Source organism: Meleagris gallopavo, chromosome 26, assembly GCF_000146605.3.
Source record: "Meleagris gallopavo isolate NT-WF06-2002-E0010 breed Aviagen turkey brand Nicholas breeding stock chromosome 26, Turkey_5.1, whole genome shotgun sequence".
Classification (NCBI taxonomy): Eukaryota; Metazoa; Chordata; class Aves; order Galliformes; family Phasianidae; genus Meleagris; species Meleagris gallopavo.
In genome coordinates, this window is record NC_015036.2 from 4,950,965 (window position 1) to 4,958,554 (window position 7,590).

General features: G+C 50.3%; 1 long non-coding RNA gene across 1 annotated transcript; it reads left to right on the forward strand.

Moving 5' to 3' along the window:
* Positions 1–169: 169 nt before the first annotated feature.
* LOC104914360 lies at positions 170–5,182 on the forward strand. The gene is made up of 3 exons (XR_795984.2): positions 170–285; positions 2,832–3,048; positions 4,345–5,182. It is a non-coding gene; the product is annotated as an uncharacterized LOC104914360 (long non-coding RNA).
* Positions 5,183–7,590: the final 2,408 nt, after the last annotated feature.

The window sequence follows — 7,590 nt, forward strand, 5'->3', positions numbered from 1 at the left end:
AATCACTTTCTCCACAATTTTCTGCAGCTCCCTTTTCCAACTAGGTCTACTTACAAGTACCCAAATGCCTTACTTAATAAAACAGGGAGGTTTCTAAGTGCCAAACTATTACGGCTCGAGTTAAATATAACTCAAAGCATTAAAAATAACTTCAGAGCGCAGACACAGGCAGCCGACAGGAGGTGGGTTTGGAGAGCAGCTCCGACGCTCACGTTCTCTCTGGGATTTGGGACCCAGCGTTGCTCTGTGCCCGGTACCCGGGGTGCGGGGAAGGAAGTTGAGCAGGTATCTGACACTTTGATGTGAACGATTTCTCCATAAAATATTAATGACGTATATATAATCTAATTGCTTCCTTAGGGCAATAACCTCTGACAAAATGGCCCTGATTAGAAGATAATTGAGTGTGTTGAATTGCGTCCTAAGAGAGCTTAATGTTGACAAGGTCCATTATCTTGTGATAATGACCCCCTTTTGTCAGGTGTTAGTGCCATTTAGGAGACGCTCCGGTCGGAATAAATCCTTCCCTTTACCTCTTTTGTCTAATTACGCGGATTATTTTACAAATCAAAGCAAACTTTTGCCTCCTGGGCAGGCCCTGGGCTGGGGGGGAGCGACAGGGCGAGTGGGCAGAGCTCCTGAGAGCTCCGCATTTACTGTCGCTGCTGGAGATGCGCATCCCAAAGATCGGGACATAAAGCAGGGAGAGACCCCAGCTGTGCTCTTCCCCTCGGCAGCTTCTTCCAGGAGGGTTCGGAACTTGCTGCCTGGAAATAAGCTCTCCTTGCAGCGGGGTTTAGCCAGACACACACGCTGATGGCAGGGAGGCATCAGGCGAGGATGCTCACTTCTCGCCTCGTGTGCGAGATAAAGACGTCTGCGGTCATTTGCAGGGAAAGGATGCCGTTCAGTTTCAGGAGCGTGCCTTCCCTCCCTGCTCAGGCATGTATTGTAACTATTGTTGTACAACGGGGTGCTTCTGCCTTTGTCGTTCTGAGTGTGAGAGGGTATCTAAATGCAAATCCCCCCCCCCCTGTCACTTCCTAACTCGGTAATTCTGGATGTAAGGGCTGTTTCCCAGCGCATGGCTCTGAACGTAGCTGGGGAGGGTCCTGTGCACAGAAAGATGCCCAGAAATCTGCCCTCAAAGCCCAGAGCTCCTTTCAGTCTGGGTAAAGTCTCCCCATCCCAGCTCATTGCACACAGCACACCAGCTGAGCCGGCATTTCTCTTCCAACTTGAGAGAATTTTGGATTGTGCGTTCTCTGCAAAGGTCTGGGGGGATGGGGGGAATGGGTAGGAAACCCAAGAGCTGACCCTGGGTGAGGTGCATGAGCACAAAGCAGAGGAGCTGCTGTTTTCCCCTGAAAACAAATGCCTCCCGTGCTCTCTCTCAGACATGCACGTATATGGACCTTCAAGAAAGCATTAATGTAAAACACCATTGATTTCAATTTATATTAATACACTGTGCAGTGAACTGAGATGGCTGATTCACAGTCCTCATCAGATTTCACTGTGCTGGGTAAATCAGATCCCTTGGTTCACTGTAGTTTAATTATAAGCAAATTGTAAGTGAATTAAGATAAATCGAATTAGACCCACTCTAATACTGAATAAAAACACCCACAAAGGAGTTTGCTAGGGTTTAGCTAATCCGCTTTGAGAGCTAATGGGGATTCATTGGCCTGGGTGTCCCTGCATGGAGAAGTGCTGATGCCAGGGCTGGGTCCTCTCAGTACCTAAAGGGACTGAGAAGGAAGGGGACAGACTTTTTAGCTGGGTCTGTGCGATAGGAGAAGGGGAAATGGCTTCAGACGACAAGAGAAGAGATTGAGAGTGGAGATGAGGCAGAAGGTTTGGCACTGAGGGCGGTGAGGCACTGGCACAGGTTGCCCAGAGAGGCGGTGGTGCCCCGTCCCTGCAGACAGCCCAGGTCAGGCTGTTGGGGCTGTGAGCACTGCTGGAGCTGTGGGTGTCCCTGTGCACTGCAGGGAGCGGCACCAGGCGGCCTTTGAGCTCCCTTCCAACCCAAACCATTCCATGATGTACATTGTGTTTTTCCAGCATGAACATCCACCTGTTAGAATGATAACAGCACAAGCCCACTGACGAGGTATTTGGAAAAAGCTTCCCAAAGGGATCAGTTTTAGTGGATGTCACTGAAGAACTGAAATCTGGGGATGTTAAGGACATTTGGCACCCTGTGCAATCGTTATAATTACTGTGTCCGTTCCACTGAGGCAGCATCTTTAGAAGCCCCATTCCAGCAGGTGACGTGGCCACACATGACAGATAGCAGCAGGCTGTGCCTGCAGAGTCTCAGCCTGGTAGATGGGATGTGCTGGATGGATGGAGTAATGGCCAGGTGGCAGAGAATTATTTTTCTGGACAAAAATATATATATATATATAAATATGTATGTGTATATACATATATACATACATACCTTTGAGGTCCCTTCCAGCTCAAATCATTCTGTGATTCCATGGCCATGGCCTCAATGGAGTACAGAATTTATCACTGACCAAATAAACCACAAGCGGCCAGATAAACTATTATTGGGCAGATAAACCACTGTTGGCCAAATAAACCGCTGTTGGAGGAGTAAACCATCAGTCAGATATCCCCACTTGTCCCCATCCTCACCAGGAAGGGCTGTTCTGTTTTAACAGTGGCAGCCACTGGGGAGATGGAGAACAGACCCTGAGTATCACAAATTAGGTTGAAAGTCAGGAGAAGAGGAGCTGGAACCGACTGATGAGGCACAAATTGGAAGCTGGGGTGGGTCTTTCTTCTTCTTTTTTTTTTTCTCCTTTTTTTCCTCACAGGGAAGTGTCATTTGTACAAATTGCCAGTTCGTGCCAGCTTGGGAGAGACCTCACAAGGGAAACCTGGAGCCTTCCCTGCTTTTCATGTGAGCGGATGCCCCTTTTATTTCTGAGCAAGGAGTAAGTGGAGAAGAAAGGAGCCCCTGTCAGCCGCACGGAGACAAATTGCTTCCTGCAGCAGAGGTGGCTCAGCGCTAACAACCACCCACTGCCAGAGGTGAGCCGAGGTGCCCCCAGCAGCCCCTCCTCCTGCATGCCCACCCCCCCTAACCGCGGGCTTTTCAATGCAGCCCAGCTCAGTAACCAACCGTCCCTTTCATTTTTATCTGGCCAGAATGATTTACTGGGCCGACGTGTGAAAGTGCATGGGACTCTGCTGCTCGGGTGGTAGAAAATACCTTCCTGCCTAAATGAAATGACCCTCCCAACGTGCAGGGTTAAAGATAGATGTGGTGCTCTTGTTCCCTGCCTCTTCTACATCAGATGGGCTCTTATCTCCCCACGTGCTCTCCTCTTCGGGAGGAGGTGGGCAGATCAGCCGCCAGAGGACTGCGAGCCCTAAAGTTATTAAAACAGTACAGGCAACAAAGCAGTGTGGATTCCCTGCAGCTCTGACATTTCCAGAGGGTGAAAGGTAAAAATGCAGGGAGGCTATGTAGAAAACATTGGGCAGTGCTTTTTTGGTTCCTGCCTGAGCTCTGAAAGCAGCTAATTAAACGGGAGGGAGAGATCCACAAAGCAAGTTCCAAGCCAGCCAACAAAAGCAGTGCCCAATGGAGAATGGCTGTCTGGGCTGTGTGTGGATGAAGGCTTCTCCCACTGCGGAATGGCTTGGGGAATGGTTGGGAGTGTGTCTTGCACACAACCAAATGGCTCCATTCATAGCTCCTTGTCATTCACCCTAACTCAGACCCCAAGGCTGGGAGCCAAATGGCACAGAAAGGTTCAACAGATCACAGAAAAGCACCAGGAAATGGCACACTCCTGGATGACCATCCATATTACACATTCATCCACAGAGCTCTACAGTTCCTGCCCCATCTCACCAATGCTCTGGGCTCCCTGCCCTCGTCCTGCAGCAGCGCATAGGGATGTGGTGGATGCAGCTGGCACAGTGCTGTGTCCCCAGCCACCGAGGGACATGGTGGCATTGGGCACTGCAATGCTTTGGATCTGTGCTCCCAGCAGACAGAACTGATCCCCTGATCTGATTGATCTCGTGTCGACCGTGTGTCTGCCCACGCCCCATCGCTAATGGCCTCATTAGTTAGGGAAAAGGGGTTGCTGAAGTCAATTTATAATATGTAATAGTGAAAAACAGCCGAATCAATATCTCTGCAGAGTTAGGGGGAGATCAGGGGAGGGACAGGGCCCAGGGGCGAGTTCTGATAACTGATGAGCTTAAAGACTCTGCTCACAGCATCTGTACTCATGTTAAATACATAATCGGGAGCGCTCCATCCTGATTAGACAGCAAGACAGTCGGCACTTACCGCTGTCTCTCCTCTCCCAGGGCTGTGAGCGAGTGGAGCTCCTCGTCCTTCCACGGGATCAGGCTGGCATGTCACTGTCACCGCATGCCACTGCCACTGCGTGCCACCACTCCTCCGCGCCCCGCAGCTCCATCGGTGCGGATGAGACGGCAGCTCAGCGGCTCTACCTGCGCCCATGCTGGGGAGAGAAAAACCTGATTTAAGTGGCTCACAAATGTGTGGGTTAAAGGCACACTGCTGCAAAGGCAACATGTTGAGAGCTGGAGCCAGATGGATGTGGATGAGCAGCGCAGTGAAAATTATCAACCGCAGGAACAGCGGGGGATTCCCTGCTCCGGGGAGACGTGAAATCAGGGACAGATTTGCTCTCTTGCAGCATGCCCTGGGTCGCACAGGAGTTAATCCAGAGCAGTTGCGATTACGGATTGTGCACTGAGGGATCCTAAACGCTCCCTCTGATCCATGATCCAAAACCACAGCCCCCAGCCACACAGCCCTCTGTGAAGCCTCTTGCCAAAGACCTCCATTTAGCGGTAATTCCCTTTATAGCTTATTTTTGCCATGCGGCTGCACACCCCATTGTTTACCCGAGCACACAAGTCCCTGGCTCTTCTCCGTTCCATTCTCTCTCAGCTGGCTGCCATCGAGCTGATTTCCCCCTCCTCCTGTGCTCTGCCACAGAGCCTAAATCGACACATCTGTTTTTAAAGAGAGGAGCAGTCCCATCATCCTCACTTTCAGCGCTGCACATCCAACTCCTGCAGCCTCCATGGGGCTGCCCTCGCCGTGTTTGTATAGGGCCTACAGAAAAGGGGAGTGGGAAAACAAGAGTGGAACATTACATGTTTGGTGGTTTTTTTTTTGAGCATCGGGTTTCCTTCATTGCAGCAGCAATAAGATGTTTCCAGCTTCTTTCTGTCTTCTGATTGCGCTGAGAGCATCCTGCAGAGCAGAGCATTCGCTCACAGCCACAACCAGCACTGAAGGGCTCAGAGCCAGCACTGAGCTGGCTGCTCAAGTGCAGAGCAGACTTGGCTAAGGAGGGAATGGACTGATATGCCCCCAAATGTCAGCCCTGGCTCCTCACCAGCAAACCATCCTTCAGCTTGCGTGTGTTTTGCACTTAGGGCAAACCAACGTTTAGATGGGAAGTGGGTCAGCATGAAAGCTTTGCAAAGGGAAAATGAAGACCTGGAGGGGTTTCATCCATCCTACTTCCAGCAGAGCTCCTGGCCAGGTCCGTCCTGCTTGAGGACATCTTTCCCTGCCCATGAGCTACGTTAATGAATCTGCATCCCCAGCACCCTGCTGGTTCATGCCCCTTGTTGCCATCTCCTCTTTCTCTTGCCGTTCTTTTTCCCCATTAGAAATTTTGCATTTCTAGCCTGCTTGTCATATTTCCTACCGGATTGGGTGTTTAATTAAAATCATAATTAAAATTGATCTCCTCATTAGCATGCACCTGCTCTACTGCTCGCGTCCTGGCATTTAATTATACGCTGAAGATGTCAAGTCTGACAGGCGAGAACGAGACCCGGCCAGCAACCCCTGACAAGACTTCTTGGTGACAACATCTGGGCAGCAGGGACCCATCTGCTGGCACAGCCGGGCAGCAGGACATGGCGCTGGGATGCTGGCAGGGCTGCCATTGGTTTTGCTGGGGTTACCTTTTATTTTAATAGCAGAATAGTCACCAGCACTTCCTGCTGGAAGCTTCCTAAGCCAAGAACAGGGTGGTGGGGATGGGGATTAAGCAGACACTGAGCCCCCCGTGTCCATGCTGGTCAGGATATGGTGCCTACAGAGTTGTGCCATCCCTTCTGCCATCAACACACGACCCTCAAGGTTTCCACCATGGACATGCACAGCTTTTCCTGCAGGCAGACGCCTTCTCCTGCTCACCAAACTCTATCAAAAGCCAAAGAGGGGATCCCTGCACCCCTCCAGAAAGGTCCAGTAGCATGTGGTGCTTCCAGTGTCCTGGTGGAAATAGGGCCACCCCTTTGGGTAATTATCAAAGAGATTATCAGAATGGTTTCTGTGCACAGCAGAAGCTTAAATCGCATCTGCTCTTTTTCCTGTACATGCCAGGCAATAAAGCTGCCAAAAGGCATTTTTGGGGCCATTATAAATGAGGAGTTTTATTCCCCTGCACTTTCAGAGTCTCTAACTGATGGATGAAGTTTCAGTGGGACTCATGAAACGATGACAGCTGACGCCAAGCAGACCCACGAGCTCCAGCATCCTTGGGAGGGCTCAGTGGGAGCTGCAGGTATTCGGGGCTCCTTCTCCCTTTCCTTTTCCCCTTCCCAAGCACCAAGACCCACAGCCTGCAGCTGTTGAGACTCCAGCCCCAGTGCTCTGCAGTATGTAATTGACGGCACTCATCAAAATAGCTTCTAATAAAGAGTGAGGGTGGGAAGACCTTTAAATCTCCCCTCAGTCACTCTCACTGTAAGTGATGCTCATCGTTTATCCCCAGCCAGGACCGGCTGATAATGCTCAGCAACGTGCTCGCATGTATCAGGGAGAGATGATGTGGAAACAATACCTTAAGGTGCAGTTGCCCTTCCATTTTTATGGCTCCTTATGAGGCTGGGGCCATCAAATGCCAGACACAGAGACCTTCGTGCAGCAAGAAGCAGAGCCGGCTGGAGCTGAGGCTGCAGCTTTATGGCATCCCAGCACCAAAGCGGTTGAGGATATTTTGTTTGAGCAGGGAGCACTGGGGATGTGGGAGGCACACGGGGCCCTTTGCTGGAACAAGTTGTTTGCGTGAAGTGTCACATGTGGCCAGAGCCTGGAAAACAGATGTTCCCATTTTTCTTTAAGGAGACGCTGTTAGCAGTAGAGGGCTTTAACAGTAACAAACACTTCAATTAAAAAATATATATTAAAAGCAACAATCCAACCAGTAATAACCATTTGACTACTCCTTAGAAAGACAGCGAGTCCCATTAATCATAAATAAGGCAGTTGAACATTATGAAGAAAAATATACAACCATTAATAGCCAGACACCAATACAGCATCCCATTGGGGAACATTATTTACGAGGCTATATTGTTATCAATCCTGCTGGGAAAAATTCTGTTGCACGAAATGAGATACAGGAAGACTGCAGTTTATGTGGGATGGAGTAGGGGTTCGTCAGTCAGAGCCAGCAGCGAACGTCGATGGTGATGTACGTTGGCTGAGGATGAGGCTCTAATACTCACTCTGCGAGGCAACGGAGTAGGGTTGTTCTGCCAGATCCTGGGGTGCTT